This window comes from Pleurodeles waltl, chromosome 10, assembly GCF_031143425.1.
Source record: "Pleurodeles waltl isolate 20211129_DDA chromosome 10, aPleWal1.hap1.20221129, whole genome shotgun sequence".
Lineage (NCBI taxonomy): Eukaryota > Metazoa > Chordata > Amphibia > Caudata > Salamandridae > Pleurodeles > Pleurodeles waltl.
Window position 1 is genome coordinate 614,886,788 of NC_090449.1, and position 16,264 is coordinate 614,903,051.

A 16,264-nucleotide genomic window follows, 5' to 3' on the forward strand; every position below is an offset into this window, starting at 1 on the left:
CGGGGAGGTGGTGGTCCCCAGGGCTCGGGGATCCACAGCAGACCTCCTTTGCTTTTGTTATTACAGTCCCTGGGAGATGGAGGTCCCCAGGGCTGTGGGTGGGGGTGCTATGCAGGCCCTCACATTCAGTGTAAGATGTGCTCCAGCGAGGTTGTGGTCCCTGGGGATGTGGGGAGACCATTGGGCCTCCCCCACACAAACAAGGGAACTTGGCCCGGGGAGGTGGTGATCCCCGGAGTATGGGTGGCAGCATGGCCCCATGTACATATTTTACTAATCGCCCTGTGAAAGTGGTGTTCCCGGGCACTCAGGGGGATGGCACCACACCCAAATTCTAATTACTCTGCACTCCAGGGAGGTGGAGGTCTGGGGCAAATGGAAGTCCTAGCAGGGGGGGCCTGTGTGCCCCTCCTTTTAAAGTCTGCAGTGTTCCGAGGACCTAGCCCACCTCAATGCTATTAAAAAGAAAGGGGAAGGGGACCTCACTTTTTTTGAAAACAAAATCTTGGAAAAATCCATGGATCCGGATTTGTGGATTTTTCTACGCTTTTTTTTTTTTTTTAAATGCTTTTTAGCCAGGTGGGGTCCCCCAGGGACACCAGCACCAGATCTAAGGGATCATGGTCACTGAACCATGGCCCCTTTTCTTATTTTGTAACTTTTTTTTCTCAGACTCAGCTGAAGCTGAGTTCCAAGAAGGCTGCCAGCACTTCCTTGTTGAAGTGTTGGCAGCCAATCATTTATTAGCACGGGGACAGTTGGATATGCAGATGATCCCTGTCCCTAGAAATCTATATTTTTCAACCTTTAATATCTCCAAAACTACTGAACAGCTTTACACCAAACCACAAAAAAACGTAATCTGCAGAACAGTATCTAGTTTTCTGCTAATTTGGTGTAGTTCCGTTCAGCGGTTTGGGCTGTAGGCGTGTCTAGAGGTCCTATGGAAGAATGAATGGGGAAAATGCGTTTCAGCCTCCACTTGATGGATCACCCCCAAACTTTCAAGAAAGCAGCTGAAATGGCCAAAGTATACATTTGTAATATTTCGAGAAGATTCATCAAGCGGCGTCAAAGTTATTGGCAAAACATGAAAAGCTCCATCTATGGAAACTAGGTCCTAAATATAACTACTCAGTGGTGACCGCCACTAGATAATATATAGCTCTAGTGTATATAATACCCTAGAACTCACGCCCCCACCTTGCACAGGTTTTTCTTCAATAATTTCACTTCTGATGCTCCATTGATATTTTTATTGATGTTATAAAAGTTGTCATGAGTGCTGTAATATCTTGGGTAATTAGTAGTGAATGGCGAGGGCGCAAGTTACAGCTACGATAGGTAGCAATTTATAGTTATTTAAAAAAACTCTAATTTCTGTGGTTTTGTAAGAGTAAATTCAGAATGTAACTATAAAATCCCTGTAACCTTTGTATTTTTTCAGTGAATTTCTAAGGGTTTTTAAACTATATTTCCTATCTAGAATGTCCCTGTAACCTTTTGTGTTTTTCAGTTAATTTCTACGTTTTTTTAACATAAAGTAATTTTAATGACTATACATTAACCCAACCACCACTACGCACAGCCTTTGGCCGGGTGCAGCGGAGGTTGCTTGCGACCAACCCCTTAACCCCTCAACCCTGGGGTTTGGCTGCGGGGCCTGTCCTTAGGGACAGATCTTGCAGCCAAGCCCCCATAGATCCCAAATTTGGGTGTAGAGCAGCTCTTATATATGGAGGACCCTACAACAACAGTGTCACTCTGAATCTGCTCACCTTAAGCACAGGATTAGCACAGTACCATCCACACTTAGCTAAAAACGGGCAAAACCTCATGTTATATATATATATATATATATATATATATATATATATATATATATATATATATATATATGTATACATATATATATACATATACATATACATATATATATATATAAATATATATGTATAGACATATGTACGTGTGAGTGTACATAATGAATAATAATACATATTTATTTTCTACTAAGATAAAACCATATCCAATTAATAAACACAAATGTATACATATATACATATTTACATGTCTGAACCCGACACAAAAACTAAACCTAGGCCACCATTATTTGAGATGAAGCCTTGAATGGAACTAAAAAGTGCAAGGTAAAGAGTCGGGCAATCGGGGCAGAGTTGGGGAGGATTTTTTTTAGAACAGACGGCCCTCTTGGCTGCAACCTCTATTGAAAAATCCTTAACTCAATTAACACCAAAGCCTCACCTAACAGGTTTAAGCAAAGGTCCAATAGATAATGCAGTGACAGGAGGAATTAGATGTGTGAATCTAACTGGACAAAAGTAGCCTTCAAAACCAATTAAATTTCAAAATCTCAACCTGAAACAAAACTGGTTACTACAAGTCGGGATATTCACAGAAACGAATCCCCACCCTCTCTCCATTCAGAAAACTCCATTATGAAGATGGCTGTCTGGGAAACAGAAATATTTAACAGGGGGATTTTTATTTTACTGCACCCAGACTATGCATCTAAGGGGTCTTTTGATGTTTTGTACAGGGGCAGCATCTTGAAACATATTCAGTTGATCCCAACCTTGGCTGGAATTAGAATTAAGGACAGAGCTTCGGTTGAGTTCCTTGACCCTGGTACAGTGTACTGAAAGTAAACAGCCAAAGTCACTTGGAGCTCAATTGACCTGGGTCACAAAGTATTAAATGAAGCTGTTACCTTTAAGCAATGGCCTATATCATTGATTGCCCATAAAGATGTAGGCTATCCACGCCCACTTGTAGCATCCAGGGTATAAGGTGAGTCTTTCAGCCAGGCAATGTGAGTCTATTCCATTTTAAGGAAGGCTCGGAACACGTCCCAAAGTTAGCTTTAATGAACTGAAAGCAATCAGCAAGATAAAGGACCTTCATTAACAAAATTGCTCACAATGTGTTCTTGGAATATCAAAGGCATTGTCAGCAAAAAGGGTGATCTCGATTTCATAAAGTATCTGCAATCCTTCAAGTAGTGTTGTTGCAGGAGACATGGGCTCCTGACACAGTGCCAATTGCAGGCTTTATAAACTACTTTGTCCCTGCAACGGAGGCCCTTAAGCATGGACACTGTTAGGGGGGGGGTCTTGCAATTTATATATTGATTGCCCTAGCAAAGGAAAGTAAAGAAACCATAAACATGAAAGAAGGTGGTCATACCGTGCAACTTATTTTGGAATCATTAGATTGCCCACTAACATTCACTATAATAAATGCCTACATTCACCCAAACAAAATAGAAAGAACTGAGGTATCAGACAGCTTGGTAGATGAAATCATGAACTGCAAAAAGAGAATGCTAGGTCAGAGTTCATAGTCTCTGGCAACTTTAAAATATCTCTTATGGGCTCACTGGAACAAAACAAAATTTTGAAAGAAAGAAAGCAATCCTGGAACATACTACTGTAGAATGAACTGGCAAATAAAGGATAAAAAAGCCAAGCTACTGTTGTAAAACATAGGGCACCTTGGCTTTCGAGTAATAAATGGCCGATATAATAATGACATACTGACTGGACTCTCTTGTGATTCAGAAAATGGAGTCTCACTTATTGATTGCACCCTGCTGAGTCTCCCATTACTGAAGTATGATTACTTTTCCAGATTAGATGAGAATGATGATAACAATCATTCCCCTCAGGGAATAGAACTGTCAATTAGAGCCGTAGAATATGAATGCTCAACCGACCAGGTACTTTCAGGCTACACAATTTATAATGAACCAAACAAATGTATGCCCTTTTCCATTCAAGCCCTCTCTAATGATGTAGAGTTAATTTTACAGAAAGTCAAGAAGGGAGGACACATTCAGTTGAGCAAATAGGAAGTCTTTACTTGTTACTTGTCAGGGAAACATGCAAATCTGGTAAAACATCAGCAGACGTTTGGCCATAACAACACTCAACAAACCTGTTTGGAGGGAATTATACTCATTAAGAAATTAAAAAAGCAGATAAACTAACTCTGGAAGTCATTAAGGAGAGCCCCAAGTGACCCAGAGGAGACTGAATTAAGAAAAGCAAAGAAAGAACAAAAACCATTTAAGTGGGATTTGATAAGGACTCAAAATGATATATTTTGGGCAAAAGCGCTGTGGGACATTAACAAGAAGAGCTCAATATCTTTCTGGCAGATGGTAAATATTATTAATAGATCGTCAACCACAGTGCTAAACATGAGCATCTCAGAGTTCACCTAGGTGCACTACCTAACAGAGCATTTCAACACGAGGAACGTAAATTATGTGTATCCCTTTCCCTTCTGACTGACTTTGCTATTACTTATAATCATCCATTACATCTGTGTTTCATAGATTTCAAAGCCGCTTTTGACAGGGAAGACCGAAACAAACTATGATCCAGATTAGCCAACAGGAACATTCCATCAGGCCTCCTAAGGGCAATACAGATGGTCCATAATAACATCAGGATCTGAGTGAAGTTAGGAGATGGTTTTCACCTATCTAGAGCCATTAAACATCTCAGAGCCTAAAGCAGGATTGTGTGCTTGCACCCACCTTATTTAATTTGTTTCCTTCTGACCTTTCCTCAATAATAAATAGCATTAACAGTCACACCCCAAATGGTGAGAGGAATATCAATTTCCAATATGGTCTATGCTGACGACTCTGTGCTAATTGTTGGAACAAAGGTTTGCCTGCAACAGCTTTTAAATGCAATAAGTGTCTTCTCAGAGTGAAATGGGATGATGATCAACATGAAAAAAAACCTCACTAGAAGGAATAAATGGCTGAAGTACCATATTAGGTATTTGGGTAATGACAAACTAGAGCACATTAATGACTATAAATACTTAAGGGGGTGTTCAACACCAATGGCAGCTCCATTCACCTTCTGGACAATGTTAAAAGGAAAGGCAATACACTCATAGTAGGTTTGGGAGCACTGCATAGAAAACTGAAGTGAGAAACCTTAACTTGGCTATTACAAGTTGCACAAGCAAAGATTGCCCCTGCCTTGACTTACGAGAGTGAAGCCCTGGGAGAGTGGGACAGTACCACACTGAGAAAAAGAATAATGAAGATCTATAGGAGCATCTTCAGATAACAAACATGTACGTCTCCTGCCCAAATTAGACTGGAATTTTGATTAGTTATCCAGACCCTGGCAGTTAAGGCAGCTTTTGTGAACTGCTGCCATAGTTTTAAACTAGCAAGAACAGATTCAGGAAATCACCACCTCTGGCTAGTAACACAAGGCAGGTCCCAGTTTCTAATAAGAGCCTTTTTTAAATTACCCTGGGCCTTTCATCAGTATGGGTCTTACTGCTGAGCAAGTCAGAATTTAGAAAACAAACAAAGGGCATTATTATGAATCTGGTGGTCAACAGACCGCCAGACTCACAGTGGTGGTCGGACCGCCACAGTGGTGGTGGTCAGACCGCCACGGTGGTGGTGTTCTGACCACCACATAACGAGGTTGGCGGGTAAACCAGCCAACCTACCGCTGTCCCTGCCAGGATCTCGGATCCCCAGAGGATGACAACGGTGCAGGATGTAATCAGCCAGTGCGGCGCTGAAGTCGGCGCCGCCCTGTTGATTACAACCTTGTTCTCTGCCTGCCTTTTCATGGCTGTTCAACCACTATGAAAAGGCTGGCATAGAACAAGTGCAAGGGGCCATAGGGGAGGTCCTGCCCAGCACCCTAGAAATGTGCACTGTCTGATAAGCAGACAGTGCCAATTTCGAGGGTGCTGGTGTCCCCTGCTATCGGCTCTGTTATGAGCCGATGGCAATGCTGCCGCACCTTTACCACTGGGCTGACGGATGGGAACCTTGGTTCCCGTCTGTCAGCCAATGGGAAAGTCGTAATAGGGCTGGTGAGAAGACTGCCACTTCAATGGTGGTCTCCTCATTATGGGTCTGGCGGTTGGTAAAGCCGACCGCCAAACTCTTAATCAGGCCCAAAGGGCCTAATTACGAGTCTGGCAGTCACTAGACCGCCAGACTCGTGGTGGTGGTCTGGACCACCGTGGCTTTGACGATCCAACTTTCAAATTAAGACTTTGGAGGTCGGCCTGCCAAAAGACCGCAGTCTCCACCAGGATCAGTGATCCTGACAGAATGACAGCAGTCATGGTTGTAATCAGTCATGGTGGTGCCGAATTTAGTGCCGCCAAGCTGATGATAACCTTGTTTTCTGCCAGCCATTCATAGCGGAGAACAAGTGAAGGGGGCCACAGGGGGGCCCCTGTACTGCCCATGCCAATGGCATAGGCAGTGCAGGGATCCCCCTGCCCACACCCTTGAAATGAACACTGTCTGGCAGCATTGCGGCAAGCTCAGTTATGAGACGGGAGCAATGGTGCTGCACCATTCCCACTGGGCTGACGGGGGAAACCTTGGTCAGCCCAGTGGAAAAGTTGTAATGGGGCCGGTGAGGAGACTGCCAGCACTGTGGCGGTCTCCTCACCCGGAATTTGGCAGACGGATGTTTCTGTCCGCCAAACTCCCAATGATCCCCTAATTCTAGCACAAAAGCACTGTCACATTTGGAAGACAAAATGGCCCCTGGCAGGCATAGCAATGGTTGGCTAACTCCTAACAGTTATACAAACTTGAACCGAAGAGCTACTTTGGAGAAACTCCCGACCACTGTCCATTTAAACTGAATATCCTTTTGTGAGGCTTTGGAGTGATTTGCTACTGAAGATTTGGCACATGCACTGTTAATATATGAATAGGGCAGACAAATTAATCTAGTCTGTCATACAGTATATTGGCACTGCGAGGCTTAAAAGGATTTTAACAAAACAAGTGTATTAAGGCACAGTGGTCTTGTGTATATCTTCTTTCTTATACATGTACTCTTTGGAAATATTATTTTAAAATTTCAGCAATGATTATTGTAGGACCACTCTTATTTATATAGTTTTACAATGGTTTTCATTAATCAAGTAAGTAAATATTTTACTAATTTACTATTCCCACCCCAGTCTAAGCAATATAAAGGAAACTTTGGAGGGGTTAAATTTACTATTCTCACTACAATCTAAGCAACAATATGAAAATTGCTTGTCTTGAACAATACTATAAATATGATTAAACCTATTAATGTAGAGAAATATTAATATAAATTACATTAAATACAAATTAATATATTTGCTTATAAAAAACAAAAAACATTTAGTGTATAAATTAAAAAGAAAGAAAGTAAACAATCAGAATACATATAACAACATCAACTTCCCTAAGTACCAAAAAAGATGAAATCATTGGTAAAAAATTTAATTTAAATTAAAACATAAAAAACTTTTAAATTAACAAATATCATAGAACAAACCATTTTTCAGAACCACTTACCATTAAATAAATCAAAACAAATAAAAAAATGTTGAATATTAAAAAGATACATAATTAGTTATAATTATCAAATTGTATATAAACATACATTAATATGAAGTAACCAATTCACCAAAGAAAAAAATTTAACACACATTTAAAATACATGTGTAATACACATATAAATACTAAAATGCATAAAAAATAAATACATAAATAGTAAAACATTTACTCAATCATTATTAAATTAATTAACATTCATAATTGCTAATTAAATAGCAAATAATGTAAAAAAAAAATCAACATTAAATTTAATTACTTTCAATTTTATTTAAGTTCCCACCCTATACCCCTACAAACCCAACAACCTTCAGCTAAAATATAATTTAAATAAATCAGTATTAGAGAGTTTATATTACTAATAATGAATTAAATAATTACTATTTAGGAATATATTTTCATTAATTATTACTTAATTCCCCATCCTATACCCTTACAATTCCAAAAGCCCACTACTAAAATATAACTTACTATTACCAAAAACAATAAATAATTAAAGTTTAAAAAATAAAATCAAAATATATTATTCCACAAAAAATGTGCATAGTTATTTAAAAAATAATTCACAATGCACAAAAATTAATAATAAAATAAATGTATTTCAAATTTAAATAACGCCCCACTCAATACCCCTACAAACCCCAAAAAACTGATTGACTCTATGATTTACTAACAATTAAAAAAATATTAAATAACTATCTTTTAAAAAATTAATAACAATGATGCTAATAGTAGCACATAAAATTAATCAATTAACTAAAATAATTTAAAAAACAATACTTTTACAACTATAGCACTGAAAATGATATTAAACACAATGATATTCTTAAAAACAATATTACTTACCATATAGAAAACCAAATTTTTGACAACAATAATCTATTCCTCAATAGTTTTGTATCACAATATGTTTTTCCAATATTTCTATGTCCCAATATTTTTAAATCTGTATTTTGTCTAAACAGTGGTGGCTATTGCACTCTGCAGTACAGGTGGGCAAATGTCAGAAGGAAAGGCACAGGCAATGCATGGGACAAGTGCCCTTGTTCTCCTTATACTCCTGAGGCCATGTTAGGTATTTTTTCCTGTTAGAGGGGCATAATGTGGAAGGGGGACTCCAGTGTCCAGGGGATTGGGGTGCTCACTACAACCCTAACACCTCCAAGCAGGAGCTGCACACTGATACATTAAATTGCACATACTTTTTTATGTTGCTCTTCTTCAATGCAAAATGAATGAAATACACTTGCCTCCAAACAGATTGTATTGCACTGTAATTGCACTTATATAGAGCTTACTACCATAGACAAAGCACTGAATTGCTTTAAGCTGGCAGCATGCCACTCTGTAACGCAAGGTTAGTGGTTAATACAGTTATGATTGGTTATGGGATTAGTTTCAAGAAAACCATTCCATACATTTACTTCAGTTTCTTTGTGGTGGATTAAATTAATAGGACAGAGGTGTGATCATATGTGTGTGGGAGGAGTGTGGGATTAAGTTAACTCTTGCAGATGGTTTGTGGGATAAATAGATGATATAGAGGAAATTAGGTATTATTAGGTTCCTGGTATGACTTTCAAAGTAGGAGAGGGATTTGTTGAAAAGTTTGAATGAATTGCGGGCAATTTGCAGACATACAAGTTTACATATTAAGGCAAATATGCATGTGACAACATAGGCTGTGTTCAGAGAGATGAGGAATGCAGACAGTGGAAAGTAAGGAGAGGGTCTTTTGAAAGGAAGAGAGGGGGATTTCATTCAGAGTTTTGGGAATGCAGAGGAAGTTTTTTTGAGATAGGTTGCAATCTGAGGATGCAAAATTGTAGAAATAAACAACTTTATTTGCATATGAGATAGTTCAATAATGAGACATATTTACCCATGACATGGAGCTATATTAGGTGCATTCACTGGCACTAGAATAGGCAAACAGCCTATCTGCTGCTAGGCTACAGACCAGCCCTCCAGCACAAATAACTAATCAGCTCATGGGTTTTAAGATTAAAGTAATGGCTTGACAAACATATAAGGAAACACTGAGAGGTTTAGGATGCTCTCAAAGGAAACAGTAACCTCTTGGTCAGAGGAACATGAGGAGTTTACAGGGTACATAATATAAACATTGAAAACATGTTTCTGCACATGCTGGAATTAAAGTCTGTTAATGTAGAGACATAAAACGTGACTCACCTTAGAATAGCAACGTGGGATAGAAGTTCCTGGTTTAGCATCATAGTAAATGGTAATGAGGAAAGCCTCCACAGACAGTGGAAGTGTATCACTTGCATTCCTGTGGCTGAAGGGAGGAGACCAAGACAATGAAGTGAGGAGCTTGGAGGAAGGGCCCTCTTTAGAGATTCCATAAAGACTTTGGGCCTCATTTCCAGTTGGCGGTCAGACTGCTGAACGGACATGGTGGAGGTCTTTCGAACGCCCACAGGCCGATGGTCCCAAGACAGTCGGATTACGAGTTCCCCACGGGGCAGGTGTGACTGACTGGGGGAGGCAGAGGGCAGTTTAATGGAGCTACTGCCTGCCATGCATCCCTACCTGTTGGCTTGACAGGCGGACTGTGCCCACGAACCATGTTGCGCACTGGACACAGTGCACCCCCGAACTCCACATTTTTTGGGAGGCCCACATTGGCCCCTCTCTCACCCTTCATGGGGCCGTTTCCCCAGTGGCCCCCTGTTTTGGGCCCCTTACCTGCCTGACCACCAAGCTTTCCATGGCAGTGGGATCGTAATTGAAATCTTGGTGTTCTGCAGGTCGTAATGTCATGGCAGTCCCATTGGCCGCCGCGTCAGGACTGCCGAAGTCCCCACCACACTGACTATGGCAGTGTCAGCAGTCCGCTGGCAGCCTTCTAGCGGTCCAACCGCCAAACTCATAATCCAGGGATCTGACCGCCAAAGTTGCAGCAGTCGGACCGCAACAATGGTGATCCAAGGACCGCCAAACCCGTAATGAGGCCCTTTGTTAGCAAGGGGCTGATGATTAGTTCTTCATGAGCACTGCATTTTGGCTAGTGTAATGAGTGTTCCTACCTGAAGAAAGCCTAGTGTTCTTTTCTGTGAGAAGCATCACTTTACACAGAAGACTGAGGACCTCATTATGAGTTTGGCTGGCCGACCGTTGGCCTGCCAGACCTGTAGGGAGGAGACTGCCGCGGAGCTGGCAGTCTCACCCGGCCCGATTATGAAGTTTCAATCGGGCTGACCTGTGGAAACCTCTATATTAGGTTTCCACCGTTCGGCAGAGTGGAAACACTGTGGCAGCATTGGGCTCTGCTCCTCAGGGAGCCGAGGTCAATGCCGCTGCACAGAGGGGGCTCCCAGGACCCTCTGAATGCTCACTGTCTTCCCTAGCAGACAGTGCGCATTCTGAGGGTGCTGGGCAAGAGAGGCCCTGCACTGGCGACGCCATGGTCCTAGGCAGTGCAGGGGCCCCCTGTGGCTCCCAGCACTTCCTTTCTGCCAGCCTTTTTATGGCAAAGACCCCTCCATGAAAAGGCTGGCGGAAAGGGAAGTTGTTATCAGTTCATCGCCTCTGTGGCTTACCACAACTTTGACTGCTGACACCCCATCGGGATCCATGATCCTGGCATTGGTCTCCTGGTGGTTTGACTGCAAGGATTGTGATCTGGTGGTTGGATCGACAGGAGTGCAGCGGTCCGACTTCCACCACAAGTTTAGCAGTCCCAAGATGGCCAAACTCGTAATAAGGCCTGGAGTCTGGAGGCCAGCCTGAGGTGATTCTGCTGTTATTTACATAGCAACTCTTCCACCTGGTGTGGCTGCTCAGCTCCTATGGATTGTGAATGTCCACACTGCTCTGGCCTAACTGAGAGATTTGTGAGAGCATGAGCTGGGCTGGCCGGACACATGCGGTATGTGTTACTTCTGGAGACTGCAAGCTCTGATGGTTAGTACGTTGTTCAGGGAGTAAACCAGAGATGCAGATGTGGGCAAATGCAATCTTAGACTTCAGAATACCTGTGCCTTGAGGGGGTGTGACCATGCCATCGACTAAGATGGCCAGAGGGCAGTAAAGCTCCAGTGCTGTTAGTCCTTCTGGTTGGGTTACAGGCCACCAAAGCAATCTCCACACATCGCAGCAACAAGAATGCACATCACCAATGACAGCGATGGAGACTGCTGCTGTTTCTCACTGCAATGCTGCACTGTGGGCTGAACAGTGGGACTGGGTTGATGAGGCCCAGTGCATGCCTTGGAAGACGTGTGATGACAGAGGTCGTGGGTGAAACTGACGCCTGAGGCTCCTGAGCCTCACTGGGCCCCCTGCCCACCACCCATATTCTCCCACACCCCCATTGGAGAATCACCCACCCCGCATGACTTACTCTCACCACCTGAAGTGCCAACGAACCCACGGACAGCTGCCGCCATGACATGGCAGCTGGATCACCACCGGCAGCAACCAGAAGAAGCCGCACCAGCACTTGCAGACACTGAGGGCAGTGGTGAGCGGCCTGGGGTCTAGCCGCAGGCAGTGTTGGAGACCTCATCTGCTGGGAGGCAGCCACACGGCAGGGGCCTGGGCCGCAACTGGGTCAGGTTGCCCACTCTAGTGGCTTGCTTTTCACCTTGCCAGCACACATGCGGCCCTGATCACTGCCAAACTGGAAACCTACCTGCTGACCCCACCGTGCCTGCACGGACCCTGGCAGCTGACACCGTAAGAGCGCCCAGCCTTGTGAGTACCTGCTTCCCTCCCTTGGGTCCCCCTCATAGGACAGGGGCCTGCCTGCCCTCCACCAATGTGCTTGTTGTCTGCCCTAGCTGACCAGCGAGAGGGGATCAGTGGGAGATAGACAACCTAATGGCTCTAGTGTCTCTCTTCAATTCCCCCCCCGCACTCCACACTTCATGGCTTCCTGATGCCACCGCTGCTGCCTCACAATCTCTTTGTGACCTGGGGATCTCACTGTATTTGTACCTCCTACCACATGTGACTGTCACTGGATGCATATTGTACTGCGCTGACCTGCTTTGAACTTGCTGCGGCCACCCCTCCCACTGTAAAGGCCAACATCTGCAGCTCTGTCTACATCCTGGTGACCCCTCCTGATTCAGTTCCAGGTGAGCTTGGTGGGGTACCTAGGCTTCTCTGCTTCCTAGGAGTCTACAGCACCACTAACTACACCTATCTGCCATGCGACTTGCTATTAGAGTTGTCATTTTACACCCCCCCTTAGAGCTGGACATCATGAGTAGAGGGGACTCCAAACACTGCAAAGTCACATGTGACTGCACCAAAGTGGCTGGAAGATCAGAATCCCTATTGGGTACGGAGTAGGGACCAGGGCCTACACAACCGATTGACTGCGGCCATCAAGGCGGAACTTCACACAGGTTTCAGTGCTATTGGTGGTAACTATGACACACTGGCTGGGCGCTTGGATCACATAGGTGAGCGTCTTTAGCGTCACAATGTTCGATTAGACAATGCAGAGGAACATATCTCCGGTTTGCAGGATGGTGCAGTGTCCCTTACAAAATGTCTGGAAAAGACTGAATGGCTCCTAAAGGCAGTGGCATTACAAATTAAGACCTTGAAGAAAGGTCGTGTAGAAACAAAAACCACATTGTGGGAATTGCATAATCTACCAATATGGGGTGCCCTGACCAGTTTGTGGAACGTTTACTCACATAATTATTTGACCGCCAAAACTTCACATCTACCTTTGTGGTGGAGAAGGACCACAAAACCCTGGGTCCCCTACCCGGCATCCCCCCCACCGCATCATCACACACCTGCTTAACCACAGAGATAATGACACAGTGCTCCGTTTTGCCAGGGAACATGGTCCACAGCAATACCAGGCTCCCCTGTTTTCCTCTACCCTGACTTTACATTGGTTGTACAGGAGGCACAAAGCAAGTACAGTAATGTTAAAGCTTTACTCCGCAAGCAGGGGCTTAAATATGGCATTCTGTCCCCCTCTAGACTACTTACAGCTGTCACTAGAAAGGCCCAGTATTCTGACACAGCGGCTGAGGCAATGTATTTATGCAAAAGCGGGGGGCCTGACAAGCCCACGTCTCTTCGTGCCACCCTGGAGAGCACTCCCCTGGACCTCCATGTATCATTGAGCATGGACCTCTTTCCACCAGATTGAACTGGCCTCCAAGTTGTTCCACTGATTACTGTCCTGTGCATTGACTGGAAAGAAGTCCCTTATTATGTCTTCCTTTTTACTTCTTGCTTTGACCATTCCACTGTAACATGTTTTTTATATCTACCCATCAGGTATCACTCAGTAACTGGGCTCCGTTTGCAGTAGCATTGCCCAATACCAAAAAGTTTTTTTTTTGTGTTTATTATAAGGGTTCAACTGGGATTCACTGGGTTGTTGGTACTTGGTGTGGGTGGGGGGTGGTGCTTGAGTGTTTATGTGGGTGTTGACTTTTACTTTTTTTGTTTGTCTAGCTATTTAGAAGGGAGCTCTATGTATTGAATGCACACAACTCCATACTCACAACGTCCTCCATGACCTCAACTTCTCTTGGCAGAGGCAGAGTGACTGAACTTTTATTTATGACGTGCAACATATGCAGACTCAACAACCCTCTCAAGGGTAAACAAGTCCTATCAAATCTTACTAGACATGGTGTAAAAATCAGACTCTTACGTGAAACTCATCTGCCGCCCCAGATGTCCCCCACCTTTTCAGCTCCTGGTGTCCCCATAGATACTTCTCCTTTTAGAGCACATCCTCCTGTGATGTCTGCAAGCTTATTCACAAAAGTCTGCCCTTCAGTCACCATGCCAATTTTACTGAGAAGGATGACCGTTATGTTAGGGGGGCAACGTCTCCTCCTGGTGAATGTCTACACCCCAAAAGTTGATGACCCAGCATTTTTCCAAAACCTCTCATCCCTCATGGGGCACTTTGATTCTGACATTGTGCTGCTGGGTGGGGGATCTCAACTTGGTCTCCTACTCTATGCTGGGCTTCACCAGAATTCAAACAGGCAGCAAACGTCCTGCACTCCACTGACACTTATGGCCTTAGAGATGAGTGGCATCTTCAACACTCCACAACGCCTAGATATGCCTTCTACTCATCACTCCATGTGGTGTGAACACGCAGGGATTACTGGGTCATATCTGTGACGGCAGTCCCCTGGCTTGTAGGCATACATCTCTCATACACACTATCAGACCCACACTCCATTGAGGATTGGGCATAAAATACCCTACGGAGGAAGAAAGACGGTGGTGTTTCTCTGGAACAGCTCTTTTAGATGTTGTGGTTCGATCAAATCTCCATGATTTTATACTTGAATATTTCAAGCTCAATACAGGCTCTGTTCAGGGTCAGGCTATGTTATAGGACGCCTTCAAGGCGTATATACGCAGAGTTTGTATTTCTAAAAATGCTGGTGTCCTCAGAGACATCAGCAATAGCTTGGCTTGCATAGGGCTGACTCTGAACTCCACGGTGAGGCTCACCTACATTAACGCTCCACTTTACTTGCAGAATTTTGCTTCCTGGCCGACAGGGAAACTGCCCATTTGGGTAAATATGCCACAGCCCGTAGATATGGTGAACGTGAATGCTCTGCCTGCACATTAGCCTGTCTATTGCGACCAAAGAGAGGTCCGGAATATATCTCGGAACTACACATAGAGGGTGTGGGGACAGGTCACCTCTAATGAGGATGTCATCTGTAAATCTGTAAATTGCTTTCATACTATAAGCATTTGTACTCCTCTAGGCTCAACAGGGATCCTGAAATGTGTAAACTAAATTTAGAGGAAATTGCAATGATGTGGATCACCCACGCGCTGTGCCAATTCCTGATTCAACCTATCTCTGGTGAGTAGATAATCCAAGCTATTGACTCCTTTGATGGCTCCAAGGCCCCAGGCCTGGACAGCCTCACGGGTATCTGTTACAAGGCATATAAACACCTTCTTTCCCCACACCTGTTGGATACGTATGCTGAGGCCCTCAATGAGGGGACCTTGCCGCCTTCACTGCGTGAGGCAGTGGTCAACCTCCTTCTAATACCTGGTATGGACCCTTACCTCTGTACTTCCTACAGACCCCTCTCATTACTCAATTTCAATAACTAGATCCTCACCAAGGTGGTTATTAACAGGCTGTCCCTATTGATGGACTAGATCATCTTGTATATCCAAACTGGGTTTGTTCCTCACAGGTCCACCTCCTTCAACCTGCATATGGTGTTTGCGGTACTCAACAGAGTCTCCCTGGATGTATCTGCCGCCATTGCAATATTGGATGCCGCAAAGGCCTTTGCATCCCTGGAATAAATCTCACTTCACAGATACCAAATGCATATTCTGAATACCTTAATACCATCTTTCAAAAAATTATATGGCAAAAAAAAAGAGTAGGGTCAAGATGGCAATTTTAGATTTATTTAAAGCTTAATTGGGGTTTGCGCTCCTTCACCCCAAAACATACTACCAAGCATCTCTTTTGGACAGTTTGATACAGCTTTTGTTTTCAGATATGGTATGCAATAGCTTTCTTTTAAACATAATGGTTAAAGAAAGCAGTATCAAACTGTCGGTTTTTTTGAAGACTCCAAAACTACCTAAAAGGTCACGGTATAAGACTCAAATGGGAATAGAACAGCGTATGCAAATGCTATTTAAACGCTAGGAGATACCACTCTGCCATACATATTCTTGACTTCAGGAGAGTGAATTTTGGAGACTGGTGATGGAGAATCCAATATTATATCAATGGGAATCTAAAAGGTTTAGTAAATTGGCGATTTTTATGCTGGCACAAAGCTAATTGCATGGGATCAGATAACCCAAAGACTTGGAAGTAATTGTTCAGAAATCGAT